Consider the following 24792-nt stretch of genomic DNA (forward strand, 5'->3'; position numbering starts at 1 on the left):
CATCTTCCGGACGATGTGACCTACATGAATAATGAGTGCCGACTGAAGACGCCATCTTCCCATGGAGGATATATTTCTTCAGAGGTTCCACATTGTGAGAAACCACCGTATAGGTAAGGTGTATATGGAATGGAAAGTAATGTTCCCAGAGTGACATGAAATGGGTGGCGTGCCATGTTGGAACGCCCCATTTTTAGTGGCCACGCCCTTTCGATATGTGATCACACCCATTTTTTGCTGCGCACCAGAGGCGCGCATAAATATTCTTCTATGTGTGTCTATGGGGGGCAGGGGGTGGGGGGGAACGCCGTTCTTCAACTTGCTCTGGGCTCTAAAGACCCTAGTGATGCCTCTGGCTGTTTTTTTTCCTAGGGAAGAGGCACATCCCCCTGCAGAATGGGCTTGGACTAGGTGACAGGAGGACCCCATGCTTTGGGTTTTCTTCTTATTGTGTCAACAGCACAGGATCATAACATTGAGCAATTGCCTGGCACTTGGCAGACTCAATTAGGCATCTCGTAAGTGAATGTGAGGCAAATATGTCATTTTTAATCCATTCATAATGGCTACCTGTTCTGCAGGTGCACCCCACTGCTTCCAAGTCTGCAGGATGATAGCATTAAATAATGCAATTGGACAGGGTATCCAATCTCTTTAAGAAATGCCTTGATAACCATCCTAAATAGTTGCTATTTAAAGGGACTGTAACCTTCCATATGTTGTTTGCTTCATTTTGTCCAGCACAGAAGAGTATATATGTTAGGAAACATTTTATATTATTTCTATTTCACCTGATCTCTTTCATTTTTTGTGTCCTTTCTGGACTTGACCACTTCCCCAGTGACATCATGTACCACCGCCATATCCTGCACATTGCCATTAGGTCATAACCTTAAACTATGATGTAGTGCGAAGATTATCAAATCTCAATTCTATTTACAGGATAGTTCTGGTAGGCGTGAAACAGATTTTGGGTGAAAGAAAGCAGAAGAATGGAAATGTAGTAAATGATGGATTTGGTAAGCAGTCTTAGTAGTACCAACATATAAATTGCATCATGTTCTGTATTAAGATTATTTGAATATATTCATTACTTAATATTTATATGAGAAAAGAAATACATGGTAGGAATCCCTGTATAATGTTGAACCGGATTGACCCTTACCACAGCCCAAAGTTACCATATCACTCCTGAGGTGCCAGTAATCCATATGAGCTTCATAGAAATATTTTATGTCATTCAGAATACAAGGCCTTTAGTGCTTTGTGAGTGTTATGAAATTAATATAACATTTTTGTTTTTATTTTAGTTTCTTCTTTGTTTTGGTCAGATGTTGTTTCTTTGTAAAAAAAATTGCAAAATGTCACTGGATCCTCTTAATATATTCCATACAACACATTTTACCATTGTTGTAAAGGAGACAAGTGGGTAACAACAAGTACGGCGTAAGACCATATTCCTGATTCTATAGTAGCAGATATACAGTATTTACTGTAAGAAGAGTTTATCACCTCATTTACTTTGCTAGACCTCACAGCCTCTTAACCTTCTAAGAGCCTCCATTATGAAAAAAACAAAGACCACATCAAGCAAAATCAATTTTAAAATATATTTATTATGAATTTTTAGCACAAGGAAAACAACACTTTATTTTTACTCTGCATTGTAAAATAAATTAGTGCCCAAGATTAGCCGGAGGCTCTTACAAGCTTGTCCAATAAGAGGACCAAGATGGTGGAAGCCTCATGACTCACAAAAAATCATCCTTCAAGCACTCAGGAGAGGAAAAACCCCCTGTGGAGGAAACCTCTGTGGACCCATGGCTTGAAGGACTGCCCGTCCCTCTGGGCACTAGGAGGCTATGCAGAGTTATATTTCCAAACTTATTTAAAATATGAACATTTGACACTAAAATACAGTATACATTTCACCATATTAATAAATAACATTGTCTGACGTCATTAATATAGCTCCTGTCCACATCTCCTGACATTACCCAATTTACATCCCTCACAAAGCTGCGCAATTTTCTGAAGAGGATGGTCATCCCCTTTTGAGAAGCACCGAGTTTACCCAAATGGCTACTACATTGCTTTAGATGTGCTGTGCTGCTAGAACCTCCAATTATAGAAATAAACAAGCTCAAGGTCATATTTTAGGGTAGTCAAGCTCCAAGTCTGCAGGCACATCCAAGTGAAACGCCCTTGTTTTTGATGAGATACTTACCTTAAGAGGATATCTTTCGCCCAGTGGGCTGGGTGCAAGAGATGTATTTGGAGTATGTTAATGACAGCAATGATAATGCCATGTCAGTGTCCTGGGCAGCTAAGAGTGGTAGCAACAGCAAAGAGTTACCATTATGACATCACAGCATGACCTCACTCGTGTTCTACATTCCTTAAAGGAGAAGTGCACAAAATAATCTTTATTGATGTGTGATATGTTTATATTCTCCATCACCTCTGCTTCCCATGGTACACCTGCCATTTATTACACATCTGTCCCTTTGCCATCTCCTCATTAACCTGCTGCTTCTGTCCAATTTTTATTTTTCAAGACTGCTACTTGGGTAGAAAACAAGCAAGGGATTGAATTAAAATAAAAAACACAATTCAAATGAAAATACTGTTAGGATGTTTATATATTGAAATGACATTAATAGCTAGGCCAAGGCTAGTTATTTCTGTACCTCTACAGGTGTGAGCAAAGCCGAGCGAGGTTTTCCTGCAGGATGACCAGCATTACATCAGCGTGCAATATTCTGATGGAAACGTGCTGCTAATTGAATCTCCCCAATAGTCTCTGTTCCCAGTATAGAATATAATTGGCAATGATGAAGATACAGTGGAGGACCCATTATGCCCATTATACGTAGACTTTCAGGATTGATAAATATTCAGTTTAGCCTAATGTGACTTGATCAGTATGCAATTTATCCCTGTTATGCTTGGCCACTATACAGATTAGGCCCACTGTGCGAAATGTACGTACACTCTGGGGGTCGTTTAGAGTTGGCTGTGCCGGCAAAGTGACTATGCAAGGGGGCACACTGCACGCTCATATATGCTGCGCTATACTCAGCTGATTAAATGCTGTGTCCAGAGACTCACAAGTGGCTGTGCTGGTAAAGTAACTATGTAAGGTGGCACACTGTACGCTGATGTGGGCTGCGTTATACTCTGCTGATTAAGTGCTGTGTCCAGAGACTCACAGGTGGCTGTGCTGGTAAAGTAACTGTGTAAGGTGGCACACTGCCTGCTGATGCATGCTGCACTATACTATGCTGATTAAGTGCTGTGTCCAGAGACTCACAAGTGGCTGTGCTGATAAAGTGACTGTGTATAGGGGGCACACTGCTCGCTGATGTATGCTGCGCTACATTCTGCCGATTAAAGGGGCTGTGTCCAGACTCACAAGTGGCTGTGTGTACTAAAAAAAAAGTTTAAAACAGCAAAAAAAGCTTTGAAGTAGGGATGTGCAGGCTCGGTTCTACTCGGTTCCGTTCGGTTTTTTTCCCGAATCTTATTGGCTATCCAAAACTTGTGACAGCTGAAACCCAATGAGATTCAGGAAAAAAACCCGAACGGAACCGAGTAGAACCGAGCCTGCACATCCCTACTTTGAAGAAAGCTAAAAGTTTAAAAAGTAAAAAAAACAACAATTTTTTTGTTTGTGCTATACCCCACTGTTTATACAAACAGAGTTACTCCCTGGGCTGTATCCCACTGTTTATACAAGTACTGTGACTCTTTGGGCCATAGTCCACTGTGTATACAAGCACGGTAACTCATTGGGCCGTAGTCCACTGTGTATACAACCACCATGATTCCTTGGGTCGTAGTCCGCTGTGTATCTGTATACAAGCACTATGACTGCTTGGCTGTACCCCACTGTGTATACAAGCACTGTGACTCCGTGGGCTGTACCCCACTGTGTATACAAGTACTGTGACTCCTTGGGCCTCAGCCCACTGTGCAATCAAGCACCGTGACTCCTTCGGCCATACCCCTCTGTGTATACAAGCACCGTAACTCATTGGGCCTTAGCCCTCTGTGTATACAAGCACCATGACTCCTTGGGCCGTAGTCCTCTGTGTATCTGTATACAAGCACTGTGACTCCTTGGGCTGTACCCCACTGTGTATACAAATACTGTGACTTCTTGGGCCATAGCCCACTGTTTATACAAGTACTTTGACTCCTTGTGCCATAGCCCACTGTGTATACATGCACCGTGTCTCCTTGGCCTTAGCCCTCTCTGTGTCCATAACACACAAGTACTGTGCCTCAGTAGTGAGTGGCAGTGAGTGGCAATGTTTCACAGATGTGCTTTAAACTGCGGTGTCTGTGCCGCCACTCTGTCGCTTAGTAACCAGCCAGCTCACTGCTGCCTTTGGCCAATATTGGTAAAAATAATATTGTGAGCTGTGAGGTGGTCTAAATTGACTGTAAATGACTGGAAATGAATGTTATTGAGGTTAATAATACTCTAGGAACAAGAAAAAGCCCAATTTATGTGATTTTACCTTTTTTTGGAAATTTTTGTTAAAAAAAATCCAAATCTAAAACCAGTCATGGCGCTTTGGCAAATCCAAATCCAAGGCCGGATGACGAATCAGAGCCAAATCCAAATCCAAATCCAGCAAAAATGGTCCGGCGCTCATATCTAGTTTATATGTGTTTTTTTTTCTGTGGCACTACAGGTCCCAGCAGGTCCTGGATGATTTCTTCAAGCTTCAACATGCTTTTTCAGCCATGGGTATGCAGGCACTTGTGGTGCTAAAAGCGGCTGTATACCGCAAGCCGTTTTACTTATTTGGCTTGCTGCATTTGTGTGAAAGAGATGTGTGTGTCTGTGTATTCTTTTGTCAGTGTGTGTGTGAGTGTGTGTCTGTCTGCGGAGGTTATGGTGTGCTCAGAGACGATGCAGGCAGAGATGGTGTGGCTAAGAGATGCAGGGGGCAGAAGTTACACAGGGGGAACGAGTCTGGTTGAACCACTGTTGTAAGATGATGACCTTGTAAATATTCCCAAACAAACAGGCATCTTCCGGACGATGTGACCTACATGAATAATGAGTGCCGACTGAAGACGCCATCTTCCCATGGAGGATATATTTCTTCAGAGGTTCCACATTGTGAGACGCCACCGTATAGGTAAGGTGTATATGGAATGGAAAGTAATGTTCCCAGAGTGATGTGAAATGGGTGGCGTGCCATGTTGGAACGCCCCATTTTTAGTGGCCACGCCCTTTCGATATGTGACCACACCCATTTTTTTGCTGCGCGACAGAGGCGCGCATAAATATTTTTCTATGTGTGTCTATGGGGGGCAGGGGGTGGGGGGGAACGCCGTTCTTCAACTTGCTCTGGGCTCCAAAGACCTTAGTGATGCCTCTGGCTGTTTTTTTTCCTAGGGAAGAGGCACATCCCCCTGCAGAATGGGCTTGGACTAGGTGACAGGAGGACCCCATGCTTTGGGTTTTCTTCTTATTGTGTCAACAGCACAGGATCATAACATTGAGCAATTGCCTGGCACTTGGCAGACTCAATTAGGCATCTCGTAAGTGAATGTGAGGCAAATATGTCATTTTTAATCTATTCATAATGGCTACCTGTTCTGCAGGTGCACCCCACTGCTTCCAAGTCTGCAGGATGATAGCATTAAATAATGCAATTGGACAGGGTATCCAATCTCTTTAAGAAATGCCTTGGTAACCATCCTAAATAGTTGCTATTTAAAGGGACTGTAATCTTCCATATGTTGTTTGCTTCATTTTGTCCAGCACAGAAGAGTATATATGTTAGGAAACATTTTATATTATTTCTATTTCACCTGATCTCTTTCATTTTTTGTGTCCTTTCTGGACTTGACCACTTCCCCAGTGACATCATGTACCACCGCCATATCCTGCACATTGCCATTAGGTCATAACCTTAAACTGTGATGTAGTGCGAAGATTATCAAATCTCAATTCTATTTACAGGATAGTTCTGGTAGGCGTGAAACAGATTTTGGGTGAAAGAAAGCAGAAGAATGGAAATGTAGTAAATGATGGATTTGGTAAGCAGTCTTAGTAGTACCAACATATAAATTGCATCATGTTCTGTATTAAGTTTATTTGAATATATTCATTACTTAATATTTATATGAGAAAAGAAATACACGGTAGGAATCCCTGTATAATGTTGAACCGGATTGACCCTTACCACAGCCCAAAGTTGCCATATCACTCCTGAGGTGCCAGTAATCCATATGAGCTTCATAGAAATATTTTATGTCATTCAGAATACAAGGCCTTTAGTGCTTTGTGAGTGTTATGAAATTAATATAACATTTTTGTTTTTATTTTAGTTTCTTCTTTGTTTTGGTCAGATGTTGTTTCTTTGTAAAATAAATTGCAAAATGTCACTGGATCCTCTTAATATATTCCATACAACACATTTTACCATTGTTGTAAAGGAGACAAGTGGGTAACAACAAGTACGGCGTAAGACCATATTCCTGATTCTATAGTAGCAGATATACAGTATTTACTGTAAGAAGAGTTTATCACCTCATTTACTTTGCTAGACCTCACAGCCTCTTAACCTTCTAAGAGCCTCCATTATGAAAAAAACAAAGACCACATCAAGCAAAATCAATTTTAAAATATATTTATTATGAATTTTTAGCACAAGGAAAACAACACTTTATTTTTACTCTGCATTGTAAAATAAATTAGTGCCCAAGTTTAGCCGGAGGCTCTTACAAGCTTGTCCTATAAGAGGACCAAGATGGTGGAAGCCTCATGACTCACAAAGAATCATCCTTCAAGCACTCAGGAGAGGAAAAACCCCCTGTGGAGGAAACCTCTGGGGACCCATGGCTTGAAGGACTGCCCGTCCCTCTGGGCACTAGGAGGCTATGCAGAGTTATATTTCCAAACTTATTTAAAATATGAACATTTGACACTAAAATACAGTATACATTTCACCATATTAATAAATAACATTGGCTGACGTCATTAATATAGCTCCTGTCCACATCTCCTGACATTACCCAATTTACATCCCTCACAAAGCTGCGCAATTTTCTGAAGAGGATGGTCATCCCCTTTTGAGAAGCACCGAGTTTACCCAAATGGCTACTACATTGCTTTAGATGTGCTGTGCTGCTAGAACCTCCAATTATAGAAATAAACAAGCTCAAGGTCATATTTTAGGGTAGTCAAGCTCCAAGTCTGCCGGCACATCCAAGTGAAACGCCCTTGTTTTTGATGAGATACTTACCTCAAGAGGATATCTTTCGCCCAGTGGGCTGGGTGCAAGAGATGTATTTGGAGTATGTTAATGACAGCAATGATAATGCCATGTCAGTGTCCTGGGCAGCTAAGAGTGGTAGCAACAGCAAAGAGTTACCATTATTACATCACAGCATGACCTCACTCGTGTTCTACATTCCTTAAAGGAGAAGTGCACAAAATAATCTTTATTGATGTGTGATATGTTTATATTCTCCATCACCTCTGCTTCCCATGGTACACCTGCCATTTATTACACATCTGTCCCTTTGCCATCTCCTCATTAACCTGCTGCTTCTGTCCAATTTTTATTTTTCAAGACTGCTACTTGGGTAGAAAACAAGCAAGGGATTGAATTAAAATAAAAAACACAATTCAAATGAATATACTGTTAGGATGTTTATATATTGAAATGACATTAATAGCTAGGCCAATGCTAGTTATTTCTGTACCTCTACAGGTGTGAGCAAAGCCGAGCGAGGTTTTCCTGCAGGATGACCAGCATTACATCAGCGTGCAATATTCTGATGGAAACGTGTTGCTAATTGAATCTCCCCAATAGTCTCTGTTCCCAGTATAGAATATAATTGGCAATGATGAAGATACAGTGGAGGACCCATTATGCCCATTATACGTAGACTTTCAGGATTGATAAATATTCAGTTTAGCCTAATGTGACTTGATCAGTATGCAATTTATCCCTGTTATGCTTGGCCACTATACAGATTAGGCCCACTGTGCGAAATGTACGTACACTCTTGGGGTCGTTTAGAGTTGGCTGTGCCGGCAAAGTGACTATGCAAGGGGGCACACTGCACGCTCATATATGCTGCGCTATACTCAGCTGATTAAATGCTGTGTCCAGAGACTCACAAGTGGCTGTGCTGGTAAAGTAACTATGTAAGGTGGCACACTGCCTGCTGATGCATGCTGCACTATACTATGCTGATTAAGTGCTGTGTCCAGAGACTCACAAGTGGCTGTGCTGATAAAGTGACTGTGTATAGGGGGCACACTGCTCGCTGATGTATGCTGCGCTATACTCTGCCGATTAAAGGGGCTGTGTCCAGACTCACAAGTGGCTGTGTGTACTAAAAAAAAAGTTTAAAACAGCAAAAAAAGCTTTGAAGTAGGGATGTGCAGGCTCGGTTCTACTCGGTTCCGTTCGTTTTTTTTTACCGAATCTTATTGGCTATCCAAAACTCGTGACAGCTGAAACCCAATAAGATTCGGGAAAAAACCCGAATGGAACCGAGTAGAACCGAGCCTGCACATCCCTACTTTGAAGAAAGCTAAAAGTTTAAAAAGTGAAAAAAAAAAACAATTTTTTTGTTTGTGCTATACCCCACTGTTTATACAAACAGAGTTACTCCCTGGGCTGTATCCCACTGTTTATACAAGTACTGTGACTCCTTGGGCCATAGTCCACTGTGTATACAAGCACTGTGACTCATTGGGCCGTAGTCCACTGTTATTATTATTATTATTATTATCCTTTATTTATATGGCGCCACAAAGGTTCCGCAGCGCCTTACACAGTACATAAATGAGCACACAAGAAAAACAGTTAATAGTAATACAAAACAATGCAGGACAAGGACAAGGTTATAAACTCAGCTGCAAAACACAAGCAGCAGGACATGAGCAACCAGGTGGTAGGTGCCATTGTAGGGAGTTAGGAGTAAATTATACTATAAGTAGGGGGAGGAGAAGCACGTGAGGATGAGGGCCCTGCTCGTGAGAGCTTACATTCTAAAGGGGAAGGGCAGACAGACAGGGGCGACACAGAGGGGTAGATAGTGAAGAAGGAGCATGGAGCAGTGGGTTAGGAATGGATATGTGCTGCGGAATGTGTGTGTATAAGACGACCTGATGTTATGTAAAAATTAAGTCCTTCATACATCTATCTCTATGATAGAAAATAGATTGTTTGTGTTATTTACATGAGAGATGTACAAAGTAAAGTAGAAGCACTTTAATTTGTGTGTTACATTTTAGCATCTATATACAGCCTGACAAGAAATTCAGCTATTATGGGACTGTCCCGCCATCCTAATACAGTAGTGACTACTTTAGTTCCAGCTGCTGGGTGCTATGCCATGCTCCTGTGAGTGGGTGCATCTCACATGCTAGACCCACTCACAAATGGGTGCAGCCATACATGATGTGGTCCCACAGGATGTTGCAGTACCCGGGCCCAGAATTTCTCTTGGCAGCCCTGGAGGTGACAGACAGAACGAGGAGGGAATGGGGCTTAGTAGTGGGGTAACAAGACCATGGAGGGAGGTGGTTGAGAGTGGAGGTATAGGAGAGGTGGGGGAAAGAAGCAGAGGGTTGGAAGCAGACTGATGAGAGAAAAAAAGGAAGAACAGCAAGTGAAGGAAACAGGAGGGGGAAGAGAGGGACAGATAAATACAAGCAAGCACCATGATTCCTTGGGCCGTAGTCCGCTGTGTATCTGTATACAAGCACTATGACTGCTTGGCTGTACCCCACTGTGTATACAAGCACTGTGACTCCGTGGGCTGTACCCCACTGTGTATACAAGTACTGTGACTCCTTGGGCCTCAGCCCACTGTGTAATCCAGCACCGTGACTCCTTCGGCCATACCCCCTGTGTATACAAGCACCGTAACTCATTGGGCCTTAGCCCTCTGTGTATACAAGCATCATGACTCCTTGGGCCGTAGTCCTCTGTGTATCTGTATACAAGCACTGTGACTCCTTGGGCTGTACCCCACTGTGTATACAAGTACTGTGACTTCTTGGGCCATAGCCCACTGTTTATACAAGTACTTTGACTCCTTGTGCCATAGCCCACTGTGTATACATGCACCGTGACTCCTTGGCCTTAGCCCTCTCTGTGTCCATAACACACAAGTACTGTGCCTCAGTAGTGAGTGGCAGTGAGTGGCAATGTTTCACAGATGTGCTTTAAACTGCGGTGTCTGTGCCGCCACTCTGTCACTTAGTAACCAGCCAGCTCACTGCTGCCTTTGGCCAATAATGGTAAAAATAATATTGTGAGCTGTGAGGTGGTCTAAATTGACTGTAAATGACTGGAAATGAATGTTATTGAGGTTAATAATACTCTAGGAACAAGAAAAAGCCCAATTTATGTGATTTTAGCTTTTTTTGTAAATTTTTGTAAAAAAAATCCAAATCTAAATCAAGTCATGGCGCTTTGGCAAATCCAAATCCAAGGCCGGATGACGAATCAGAGCCAAATCCAAATCCAAATCCAGCAAAAATGGTCTGGCGCTCATATCTAGTTTATATGTGTTTTTTTTTCTGTGGCACTACAGGTCCCAGCAGGTCCTGGATGATTTCTTCAAGCTTCAACATGCTTTTTCAGCCAAGGGTATGCAGGCACTTGTAGTGCTAAAAGCGCCTGCATACCGCAAGCCGTTTTACTTATTTGGCTGGCTGCATTTGTGTGAAAGAGGTGTGTGTGTCTGTGTAGGCTTTTGTCAGTGTGTGTGTGAGTGTGTGTCTGTCTGCGGAGGTTATGGTGTGCTCAGAGACGATGCAGGCAGAGATGGTGTGGCTAAGAGATGCAGGGGGCAGAAGTTACACAGGGGGAACGAGTCTGGTTGAACCGCTGTTGTAAGATGATGACCTTGTAAATATTCCCACACAAACAGGCATCTTCCGGACGATGTGACCTACATGAATAATGAGTGCCGAATGAAGACGCCATCTTCCCATGGAGGATATATTTCTTCAGAGGTTCCACATTGTGAGAAACCACCGTATAGGTAAGGTGTATATGGAATGGAAAGTAATGTTCCCAGAGTGACGTGAAATGGGTGGCGTGCCATGTTGGAACGCCCCATTTTTAGTGGCCACGCCCTTTCGATATGTGACCACACCCATTTTTTGCTGCGCACCAGAGGCGCGCATAAATATTCTTCTATGTGTGTCTATGGGGGGCAGGGGGTGGGGGGGAACGCCGTTCTTCAACTTGCTCTGGGCTCCAAAGACCCTAGTGATGCCTCTGGCTGTTTTTTTTCCTAGGGAAGAGGCACATCCCCCTGCAGAATGGGCTTGGACTAGGTGACAGGAGGACCCCATGCTTTGGGTTTTCTTCTTATTGTGTCAACAGCACAGGATCATAAAACATTGAGCAGTTGCCTGGCACTTGGCAGACTCAATTAGGCATCTTGTAAGTGAATGTGAGGCAAATATGTCATTTTTAATCCATTCATAATGGCTAAATGTTCTGCAGGTGCACCCCACTGCTTCCAAGTCTGCAGGATGATAGCATTAAATAATGCAATTGGACAGGGTATCCAATCTCTTTAAGAAATGCCTTGATAACCATCCTAAATAGTTGCTATTTAAAGGGACTGTAACCTTCCATATGTTGTTTGCTTCATTTTGTCCAGCACAGAAGAGTATATATATTAGGAAACATTTTATATTATTTCTATTTCACCTGATCTCTTTCATTTTTTGTGTCCTTTCTGGACTTGACCACTTCCCCAGTGACATCATGTACCACCGCCATATCCTGCACATTGCCATTAGGTCATAACCTTAAACTATGATGTAGTGCGAAGATTATCAAATCTCAATTATATTTACAGGATAGTTCTGGTAGGCGTGAAACAGATTTTGGGTGAAAGAAATCAGAAGAATGGAAATGTAGTAAATGATGGATTTGGTAAGCAGTCTTAGCAGTACCAACATATAAATTGCATCATGTTCTGTATTAAGATTATTTGAATATATTCATTACTTAATATTTATATGAGAAAAGAAATACACTGTAGGAATCCCTGTATAATGTTGAACCGGATTGACCCTTACCACAGCCCAAAGTTGCCATATCACTCCTGAGGTGCCAGTAATCCATATAAGCTTCATAGAAATATTTTATGTCATTCAGAATACAAGGCCTTTAGTGCTTTGTGAGTGTCATGAAATTAATTAAACATTTTTGTTTTTATTTTAGTTTCTTCTTTGTTTTGGTCAGATGTTGTTTCTTTGTAAAAAAAATTGCAAAATGTCACTGGATCCTCTTAATATATTCCATACAACACATTTAACCATTGTTGTAAAGGAGACAAGTGGGTAACAACAAGTACGGCGTAAGACCATATTCCTGATTCTATAGTAGCAGATATACAGTATTTACTGTAAGAAGAGTTTATCACCTCATTTACTTTGCTAGACCTCACAGCCTCTTAACCTTCTAAGAGCCTCCATTCTGAAAAAAACAAAGACCACATCAAGCAAAATCAATTTTAAAATATATTTATTATGAATTTTTAGCACAAGGAAAACAACACTTTATTTTTACTCTGCATTGTAAAATAAATTAGTGCCCAAGATTAGCCGGAGGCTCTTACAAGCTTGTCCTATAAGAGGACCAAGATGGTGGAAGCCTCATGACTCACAAAGAATCATCCTTCAAGCACTCAGGAGAGGAAAAACCCCCTGTGGAGGAAACCTCTGGGGACCCATGGCTTGAAGGACTGCCCGTCCCTCTGGGCACTAGGAGGCTATGCAGAGTTATATTTCCAAACTTATTTAAAATATGAACATTTGACACTAAAATACAGTATACATTTCACCATATTAATAAATAACATTGGCTGACGTCATTAATATAGCTCCTGTCCACATCTCCTGACATTACCCAATTTACATCCCTCACAAAGCTGCGCAATTTTCTGAAGAGGATGGTCATCCCCTTTTGAGAAGCACCGAGTTTACCCAAATGGCTACTACATTGCTTTAGATGTGCTGTGCTGCTAGAACCTCCAATTATAGAAATAAACAAGCTCAAGGTCATATTTTAGGGTAGTCAAGCTCCAAGTCTGCCGGCACATCCAAGTGAAACGCCCTTGTTTTTGATGAGATACTTACCTCAAGAGGATATCTTTCGCCCAGTGGGCTGGGTGCAAGAGATGTATTTGGAGTATGTTAATGACAGCAATGATAATGCCATGTCAGTGTCCTGGGCAGCTAAGAGTGGTAGCAACAGCAAAGAGTTACCATTATGACATCACAGCATGACCTCACTCGTGTTCTACATTCCTTAAAGGAGAAGTGCACAAAATAATCTTTATTGATGTGTGATATGTTTATATTCTCCATCACCTCTGCTTCCCATGGTACACCTGCCATTTAATACACATCTGTCCCTTTGCCATCTCCTTATTTGCCAAAGTTCTCTTTTACTGCATCCACTCATTCAATCAATCAGTTCCTATCAGCTCTTTCTCATTTCATTAACCTGCTGCTTCTGTCCAATTTTTATTTTTCAAGACTGCTACTTGGGTAGAAAACAAGCAAGGGATTGAATTAAAATAAAAAACACAATTCAAATGAAAATACTGTTAGGTTGTTTCTATATTGAAATGACATTAATAGCTAGGCCAAGGCTAGTTATTTCTGTACCGCTACAGGTGTGAGCAAAGCCGAGCGAGGTTTTCCTGCAGGATGACCAGCATTACATCAGCGTGCAATATTCTGATGGAAACATGCCGCTAATTGAATCTCCCCAATAGTCTCTGTTCCCAGTATAGAATATAATTGGCAATGATGAAGATACAGTGGAGGACCCATTATGCCCATTATACGTAGACTTTCAGGATTGATAAATATTCAGTTTAGCCTAATGTGACTTGATCAGTATGCAATTTATCCCTGTTATGCTTGGCCACTATACAGATTAGGCCCACTGTGCGAAATGTACGTACACTCTGGGGGTCGTTTAGAGTTGGCTGTGCCGGCAAAGTGACTATGCAAGGGGGCACACTGCACGCTCATATATGCTGCGCTATACTCAGCTGATTAAATGCTGTGTCCAGAGACTCACAAGTGGCTGTGCTGGTAAAGTAACTATGTAAGGTGGCACACTGTACGCTGATGTAGGCTGCGTTATACTCAGCTGATTAAGTGCTGTGTCCAGAGACTCACAGGTGGCTGTGCTGGTAAAGTAACTGTGTAAGGTGGCACACTGCCTGCTGATGCATGCTGCACTATATACTATGCTGATTAAGTGCTGTGTCCAGAGACTCACAAGTGGCTGTGCTGATAAAGTGACTGTGTATAGGGGGCACACTGCTCGCTGATGTATGCTGCGCTATACTCTGCCGATTAAAGGGGCTGTGTCCAGACTCACAAGTGGCTGTTTGTACTAAAAAAATGTTTAAAACAGCAAAAAAAGCTTTGAAGTAGGGATGTGCAGGCTCGGTTCTACTCGGTTCCGTTCGGTTTTTTTTCCCGAATCTTATTGGCTATCCCAAACTCGTGACAGCTGAAACCCAATAAGATTCGGGAAAAAAACCCGAACGGAACCGAGTAGAACCGAGCCTGCACATCCCTACTTTGAAGAAAGCTAAAAGTTTAAAAAGTAAAAAAAACAACAATTTTTTTGTTTGTGCTATACCCCACTGTTTATACAAACAGAGTTACTCCCTGGGCTGTATCCCACTGTTTATACAAGTACTGTGACTCCTTGGGCCATAGTCCACTGTGTATACAAGCACTGTGACTCATTGGGCCATAGTCCACTGTGTATACAAGCACCATGATTCCTTGGGCCGTAGTCCACTGTGTATCTGTATACAAGCACTATGACTGCTTGGCTGTACCCCACTGTGTATACAAGCACTGTGACTCCGTGGGCTGTACCCCACTGTGTATACAAGTACTGTGACTCCTTGGGCCTCAGCCCACTGTGTAATCAAGCACCGTGACTCCTTTGGCCATACCCCTCTGTGTATACAAGCACCGTAACTCATTGGGCCTTAGCCCTCTGTGTATACAAGCACCATGACTCCTTGGGCCGTAGTCCTCTGTGTATCTGTATACAAGCACTGTGACTCCTTGGGCTGTACCCCACTGTGTATACAAGTACTGTGACTTCTTGGGCCATAGCCCACTGTTTATACAAGTACTTTTACTCCTTGTGCCATAGCCCAATGTGTATACATGCACCGTGACTCCTTGGCCTTAGCCTTCTCTGTGTCCATAACACACAAGTACTGTGCCTCAGTAGTGAGTGGCAGTGAGTGGCAATGTTTCACAGATGTGCTTTAAACTGCGGTGTCTGTGCCGCCACTCTGTCGCTTAGTAACCAGCCAGCTCACTGCTGCCTTTGGCCTATATTGGTAAAAATAATATTGTGAGCTGTGAGGTGGTCTAAATTAACTGTAAATGACTGGAAATGAATGTTATTGAGGTTAATAATACTCTAGGAACAAGAAAAAGCCAATTTTATGTGATTTTAGCTTTTTTTGTAAATTTTTGTAAAAAAAATCCAAATCTAAAACCAGTCATGGTGCTTTGGCAAATCCAAATCCAAGGCCGGATGACGAATCAGAGCCAAATCCAAATCCAGCAAAAATGGTCCGGCGCTCATATCTAGTTTATTATATGTGTTTTTTTTTCTGTGGCACTACAGGTCCCAGCAGGTCCTGGATGATTTCTTCAAGCTTCAACATGCTTTTTCAGCCATGGGTATGCACTATGCAGGCACTTGTAGTGCTAAAAGCACCTGCATACCGCAAGCCGTTTTACTTATTTGGCTGGCTGCATTTGTGTGAAAGAGGTGTGTGTGTCTGTGTAGGCTTTTGTCAGTGTGTGTGTGAGTGTGTGTCTGTCTGCGGAGGTTATGGTGTGCTCAGAGACGATGCAGGCAGAGATGGTGTGGCTAAGAGATGCAGGGGGCAGAAGTTACACAGGGGGAACGAGTCTGGTTGAACCGCTGTTGTAAGATGATGACCTTGTAAATATTCCCACACAAACAGGCATCTTCCGGATGATGTGACCTACATGAATAATGAGTGCCGACTGAAGACGCCATCTTCCCATGGAGGATATATTTCTTCAGAGGTTCCACATTGTGAGAAACCACCGTATAGGTAAGGTGTATATGGAATGGAAAGTAATGTTCCCAGAGTGACGTGAAATGGGTGGTGTGCCATGTTGGAACGCCCCATTTTTAGTGGCCACGCCCTTTCGATATGTGACCACACCCATTTTTTGCTGCGCACCAGAGGCGCGCATAAATATTCTTCTATGTGTGTCTATGGGGGGCAGGGGGTGGGGGGGAACGCCGTTCTTCAACTTGCTCTGGACTCCAAAGACCCTAGTGATGCCTCTGGCTGTTTTTTTTCCTAGGGAAGAGGCACATCCCCCTGCAGAATGGGCTTGGACTAGGTGACAGGAGGACCCCATGCTTTGGGTTTTCTTCTTATTGTGTCAACAGCACAGGATCATAAAACATTGAGCAGTTGCCTGGCACTTGGCAGACTCAATTAGGCATCTTGTAAGTGAATGTGAGGCAAATATGTCATTTTTAATCCATTCATAATGGCTACCTGTTCTGCAGGTGCACCCCACTGCTTCCAAGTCTGCAGGATGATAGCATTAAATAATGCAATTGGACAGGGTATCCAATCTCTTTAAGAAATGCCTTGATAACCATCCTAAATAGTTGCTATTTAAAGGGACTGTAACCTTCCATATGTTGTTTGCTTCATTTTGTCCAGCACAGAAGAGTATATATGTTAGGAAACATTTTATATTATTTCTATTTCACCTGATCTCTTTCATTTTTTGTGTCCTTTCTGGACTTGACCACTTCCCCAGTGACATCATGTACCACCGCCATATCCTGCACATTGCCATTAGGTCATAACCTTAAACTATGATGTAGTGCGAAGATTATCAAATCTCAATTATATTTACAGGATAGTTCTGGTAGGCGTGAAACAGATTTTGGGTGAAAGAAATCAGAAGAATGGAAATGTAGTAAATGATGGATTTGGTAAGCAGTCTTAGCAGTACCAACATATAAATTGCATCATGTTCTGTATTAAGATTATTTGAATATATTCATTACTTAATATTTATATGAGAAAAGAAATACACGGTAGGAATCCCTGTATAATGTTGAACCGGATTGACCCTTACCACAGCCCAAAGTTGCCATATCACTCCTGAGGTGCCAGTAATCCATATGAGCTTCATAGAAATATTTTATGTCATTCAGAATACAAGGCCTTTAGTGCTTTGTGAGTGTCATGAAATTAATTAAACATTTTTGTTTTTATTTTAGTTTCTTCTTTGTTTTGGTCAGATGTTGTTTCTTTGTAAAAAAAATAGCAAAATGTCACTGGATCCTCTTAATATATTCCATACAACACATTTAACCATTGTTGTAAAGGAGACAAGTGGGTAACAACAAGTACGGCGTAAGACCATATTCCTGATTCTATAGTAGCAGATATACAGTATTTACTGTAAGAAGAGTTTATCACCTCATTTACTTTGCTAGACCTCACAGCCTCTTAACCTTCTAAGAGCCTCCATTATGAAAAAAACAAAGATCACATCAAGCAAAATCAATTTTAAAATATATTTATTATGAATTTTTAGCACAAGGAAAACAACACTTTATTTTTACTCTGCATTGTAAAATAAATTAGTGCCCAAGATTAGCCGGAGGCTCTTACAAGCTTGTCCTATAAGAGGACCAAGATGGTGGAAGCCTCATGACTCACAAAGAATCATCCTTCAAGCACTCAGGAGAGGAAAAACCCCCTGTGGAGGAAACCTCTGGGGACCCATGGCTTGAAGGACTGCCCGTCCCTCTGGGCACTAGGAGGCTATGCAGAGTTATATTTCCAAACTTATTTAAAATATGAACATTTGACACTAAAATACAGTATACATTTCACCATATTAATAAATAACATTGGCTGACGTCATTAATATAGCTCCTGTCCACATCTCCTGACATTACCCAATTTACATCCCTCACAAAGCTGCGCAATTTTCTGAAGAGGATGGTCATCCCCTTTTGAGAAGCACCGAGTTTACCCAAATGGCTACTACATTGCTTTAGATGTGCTGTGCTGCTAGAACCTCCAATTATAGAAATAAACAAGCTCAAGGTCATATTTTAGGGTAGTCAAGCTCCAAGTCTGCCGGCACATCCAAGTGAAACGCCCTTGTTTTTGATGAGATACTTACCTCAAGAGGATATCTTTCGCCCAGTGGGCTGGGTGCAAGAGATGTATTTGGAGTATGTTAATGACAGCAATGATAATGCCATGTCAGTGTTCTGGGCAGCTAAGAGTGGTAGCAACAGCAAAGAGTTACCATTATGACATCACAGCATGACCTCACTCGTGTTCTACATTCCTTAAAGGAGAAGTGCACAAAATAATCTTTATTGATGTGTGATATGTTTATATTCTCCATCACCTCTGCTTCCCATGGTACACCTGCCATTTAATACACATCTGTCCCTTTGCCATCTCCTTATTTGCCAAAGTTCTCTTTTACTGCATCCACTCATTCAATCAATCAGTTCCTATCAGCTCTTTCTCATTTCATTAACCTGCTGCTTCTGTCCAATTTTTATTTTTCAAGACTGCTACTTGGGTAGAAAACAAGCAAGGGATTGAATTAAAATAAAAAACACAATTCAAATGAAAATACTGTTAGGTTGTTTATATATTGAAATGACATTAATAGCTAGGCCAAGGCTAGTTATTTCTGTACCTCTACAGGTGTGAGCAAAGCCGAGCGAGGTTTTCCTGCAGGATGACCAGCATTACATCAGCGTGCAATATTCTGATGGAAACATGCCGCTAATTGAATCTCCCCAATAGTCTCTGTTCCCAGTATAGAATATAATTGGCAATGATGAAGATACAGTGGAGGACCCATTATGCCCATTATACGTAGACTTTCAGGATTGATAAATATTCAGTTTAGCCTAATGTGACTTGATCAGTATGCAATTTATCCCTGTTATGCTTGGCCACTATACAGATTAGGCCCACTGTGCGAAATGTACGTACACTCTGGGGGTCGTTTAGAGTTGGCTGTGCCGGCAAAGTGACTATGCAAGGGGGCACACTGCACGCTCATATATGCTGCGCTATACTCAGCTGATTAAATGCTGTGTCCAGAGACTCACAAGTGGCTGTGCTGGTAAAGTAACTATGTAAGGTGGCACACTGTACGCTGATGTAGGCTGCGTTATACTCTGCTGATTAAGTGCTGTATCCAGAGACTCACAGGTGGCTGTGCTGGTAAAGTGACTGTGTAAGGTGGTACACTGCCTGCTGATGCATGCTGCTCTATACTATGCTAATTAAGTGCTGTGTCCAGAGACTCACAAGTGGCTGTGCTGATAAAGTGACTGTGTATAGGGGGCACACTGCTCGCTGATGTATGCTGCGCTATACTCTGCCGATTAAAGGGGCTGTGTCCAGACTCACAAGTGGCTGTGTGTACTAAAAAAATGTTTAAAACAGCAAAAAAAGCTTTGAAGTAGGGATGTGCAGGCTCGGTTCTACTCGGTTCCGTTCGGTTTTTTTTCCCGAATCTTATTGGCTATCCCAAACTCGTGACAGCTGAAACCCAATAAGATTCGGGAAAAAAACCCGAACGGAACCGAGTAGAACCGAGCCTGCACATCCCTACTTTGAAGAAAGCTAAAAGTTTAAAAAGTAAAAAAAACAACAATTTTTTTGTTTGTGCTATACCCCACTGTTTATACAAACAGAGTTACTCCCTGGGCTGTATCCCACTGTTTATACAAGTACTGTGACTCCTTGGGCCATAGTCCACTGTGTATACAAGCACTGTGACTCATTGGGCCATAGTCCACTGTGTATACAAGCACCATGATTCCTTGGGCCGTAGTCCGCTGTGTATCTGTATACAAGCACTATGACTGCTTGGCTGTACCCCACTGTGTATACAAGCACTGTGACTCCGTGGGCTGTACCCCACTGTGTATACAAGTACTGTGACTCCTTGGGCCTCAGCCCACTGTGTAATCAAGCACCGTGACTCCTTCGGCCATACCCCTCTGTGTATACAAGCACCGTAACTCATTGGGCCTTAGCCCTCTGTGTATACAAGCACCATGACTCCTTGGGCCGTAGTCCTCTGTGTATCTGTATACAAGCACTGTGACTCCTTGGGCTGTACCCCACTGTGTATACAAGTACTGTGACTTCTTGGGCCATAGCCCACTGTTTATACAAGTACTTTTACTCCTTGTGCCATAGCCCACTGTGTATACATGCACCGTGACTCCTTGGCCTTAGCCTTCTCTGTGTCCATAACACACAAGTACTGTGCCTCAGTAGTGAGTGGCAGTGAGTGGCAATGTTTCACAGATGTGCTTTAAACTGCGGTGTCTGTGCCGCCACTCTGTCGCTTAGTAACCAGCCAGCTCACTGCTGCCTTTGGCCTATATTGGTAAAAATAATATTGTGAGCTGTGAGGTGGTCTAAATTAACTGTAAATGACTGGAAATGAATGTTATTGAGGTTAATAATACTCTAGGAACAAGAAAAAGCCAATTTTATGTGATTTTAGCTTTTTTTGTAAATTTTTGTAAAAAAAATCCAAATCTAAAACCAGTCATGGTGCTTTGGCAAATCCAAATCCAAGGCCGGATGACGAATCAGAGCCAAATCCAAATCCAGCAAAAATGGTCCGGCGCTCATATCTAGTTTATTATATGTGTTTTTTTTTCTGTGGCACTACAGGTCCCAGCAGGTCCTGGATGATTTCTTCAAGCTTCAACATGCTTTTTCAGCCATGGGTATGCACTATGCAGGCACTTGTAGTGCTAAAAGCGCCTGCATACCGCAAGCCGTTTTACTTATTTGGCTGGCTGCATTTGTGTGAAAGAGGTGTGTGTGTCTGTGTAGGCTTTTGTCAGTGTGTGTGTGAGTGTGTGTCTGTCTGCGGAGGTTATGGTGTGCTCAGAGATGATGCAGGCAGAGATGGTGTGGCTAAGAACTGCAGGGGGCAGAAGTTACACAGGGGGAACGAGTCAGGCTGAACCGCTGTTGTAAGATGATGACCTTGTAAATATTCCCACACAAACAGGCATCTTCCGGACGATGTGACCTACATGAATAATGAGTACCGACTGAAGACGCCATCTTCCCATGGAGGATATATTTCTTCAGAGGTTCCACATTGTGAGAAACCACCGTATAGGTAAGGTGTATATGGAATGGAAAGTAATGTTCCCAGAGTGACGTGAAATGGGTGGCGTGCCATGTTGGAACGCCCCATTTTTAGTGGCCACGCCCTTTCGATATGTGACCACACCCATTTTTTGCAGTGCACCAGAGGCGCGCATAAATATTCTGCTATGTGTGTCTATGGGGGGCAGGGGGTGGGGGGGAACGCCGTTCTTCAACTTGCTCTGGGCTCCAAAGACCCTAGTGATGCCTCTGGCTGTTTTTTTTCCTAGGGAAGAGGCACATCCCCCTGCAGAATGGGCTTGGACTAGGTGACAGGAGGACCCCATGCTTTAGGTTTTCTTCTTATTGTGTCAACAGCACAGGATCATAACATTGAGCAATTGCCTGGCACTTGGCAGACTCAATTAGGCATCTCGTAAGTGAATGTGAGGCAAATATGTCATTTTTAATCCATTCATAATGGCTACCTGTTCTGCAGGTGCACCCCACTGCTTCCAAGTCTGCAGGATGATAGCATTAAATAATGCAATTGGACAGGGTATCCAATCTCTTTAAGAAATGCCTTGATAACCATCCTAAATAGTTGCTATTTAAAGGGACTGTAACCTTCCATATGTTGTTTGCTTCATTTGGTCCAGCACAGAAGAGTATATATGTTAGGAAACATTTTATATTATTTCTATTTCACCTGATCTCTTTCATTTTTTGTGTCCTTTCTGGACTTGACCACTTCCCCAGTGACATCATGTACCACCGCCATATCCTGCACATTGCCATTAGGTCATAACCTTAAACTATGATGTAGTGCGAAGATTATCAAATCTCAATTCTATTTACAGGATAGTTCTGGTAGGCGTGAAACAGATTTTGGGTGAAAGAAAGCAGAAGAATGGAAATGTAGTAAATGATGGATTTGGTAAGCAGTCTTAGTAGTACCAACATATAAATTGCATCATGTTCTGTATTAAGATTATTTGAATATATTCATTACTTAATATTTATATGAGAAAAGAAATACACGGTAGGAATCCCTGTATAATGTTGAACCGGATTGACCCTTACCACAGCCCAAAGTTGCCATATCACTCCTGAGGTGCCAGTAATCCATATGAGCTTCATAGAAATATTTTATGTCATTCAGAATACAAGGCCTTTAGTGCTTTGTGAGTGTCATGAAATTAATATAAAATTTTTGTTTTTATTTTAGTTTCTTCTTTGTTTTGGTCAGATGTTGTTTCTTTGTAAAATAAATTGCAAAATGTCACTGGATCCTCTTAATATATTCCATACAACACATTTTACCATTGTTGTAAAGGAGACAAGTGGGTAACAACAAGTACGGCGTAAGACCATATTCCTGATTCTATAGTAGCAGATATACAGTATTTACTGTAAGAAGAGTTTATCACCTCATTTACTTTGCTAGACCTCACAGCCTCTTAACCTTCTAAGAGCCTCCATTATGAAAAAAACAAAGACCACATCAAGCAAAATCAATTTTAAAATATATTTATTATGAATTTTTAGCACAAGGAAAACAACACTTTATTTTTACTCTGCATTGTAAAATAAATTAGTGCCCAAGTTTAGCCGGAGGCTCTTACAAGCTTGTCCTATAAGAGGACCAAGATGGTGGAAGCCTCATGACTCACAAAGAATCATCCTTCAAGCACTCAGGAGAGGAAAAACCCCCTGTGGAGGAAACCTCTGGGGACCCATGGCTTGAAGGACTGCCCGTCCCTCTGGGCACTAGGAGGCTATGCAGAGTTATATTTCCAAACTTATTTAAAATATGAACATTTGACACTAAAATACAGTATACATTTCACCATATTAATAAATAACATTGGCTGACGTCATTAATATAGCTCCTGTCCACATCTCCTGACATTACCCAATTTACATCCCTCACAAAGCTGCGCAATTTTCTGAAGAGGATGGTCATCCCCTTTTGAGAAGCACCGAGTTTACCCAAATGGCTACTACATTGCTTTAGATGTGCTGTGCTGCTAGAACCTCCAATTATAGAAATAAACAAGCTCAAGGTCATATTTTAGGGTAGTCAAGCTCCAAGTCTGCAGGCACATCCAAGTGAAACGCCCTTGTTTTTGATGAGATACTTACCTCAAGAGGATATCTTTCGCCCAGTGGGCTGGGTGCAAGAGATGTATTTGGAGTATGTTAATGACAGCAATGATAATGCCATGTCAGTGTCCTGGGCAGCTAAGAGTGGTAGCAACAGCAAAGAGTTACCATTATGACATCACAGCATGACCTCACTCGTGTTCTACATTCCTTAAAGGAGAAGTGCACAAAATAATCTTTATTGATGTGTGATATGTTTATATTCTCCATCACCTCTGCTTCCCATGGTACACCTGCCATTTATTACACATCTGTCCCTTTGCCATCTCCTCATTAACCTGCTGCTTCTGTCCAATTTTTATTTTTCAAGACTGCTACTTGGGTAGAAAACAAGCAAGGAATTGAATTAAAATAAAAAACACAATTCAAATGAAAATACTGTTAGGATGTTTATATATTGAAATGACATTAATAGGTAGGCCAAGGCTAGTTATTTCTGTACCTCTACAGGTGTGAGCAAAGCCGAGCGAGGTTTTCCTGCAGGATGACCAGCATTACATCAGCGTGCAATATTCTGATGGAAACGTGCTGCTAATTGAATCTCCCCAATAGTCTCTGTTCCCAGTATAGAATATAATTGGCAATGATGAAGATACAGTGGAGGACCCATTATGCCCATTATACGTAGACTTTCAGGATTGATAAATATTCAGTTTAGCCTAATGTGACTTGATCAGTATGCAATTTATCCCTGTTATGCTTGGCCACTATACAGATTAGGCCCACTGTGCGAAATGTACGTACACTCTGGGGGTCGTTTAGAGTTGGCTGTGCTGGCAAAGTGACTATGCAAGGGGGCACACTGCACGCTCATATATGCTGCGCTATACTCAGCTGATTAAATGCTGTGTCCAGAGACTCACAAGTGGCTGTGCTGGTAAAGTAACTATGTAAGGTGGCACACTGCCTGCTGATGCATGCTGCACTATACTATGCTGATTAAGTGCTGTGTCCAGAGACTCACAAGTGGCTGTGCTGATAAAGTGACTGTGTATAGGGGGCACACTGCTCGCTGATGTATGCTGCGCTATACTCTGCCGATTAGTTCGGCTGTGTCCAGACTCACAAGTGGCTGTGTGTACTAAAAAAAAAGTTTAAAACAGCAAAAAAAGCTTTGAAGTAGGGATGTGCAGGCTCGGTTCTACTCGGTTCTGTTCGGTTTTTTTTACCGAATCTTATTGGCTATCCAAAACTCGTGACAGCTGAAACCCAATAAGATTCGGGAAAAAAACCCGAACGGAACCGAGTAGAACCGAGCCTGCACATCCCTACTTTGAAGAAAGCTAAAAGTTTAAAAAGTAAAAAAAACAACAATTTTTTTGTTTGTGCTATACCCCACTGTTTATACAAACAGAGTTACTCCCTGGGCTGTATCCC

The sequence above is a fragment of the Taudactylus pleione genome, unplaced genomic scaffold (assembly GCF_031769625.1).
Source record: "Taudactylus pleione unplaced genomic scaffold, aTauple2 ptg000845l, whole genome shotgun sequence".
Taxonomy (NCBI): Eukaryota; Metazoa; Chordata; class Amphibia; order Anura; family Myobatrachidae; genus Taudactylus; species Taudactylus pleione.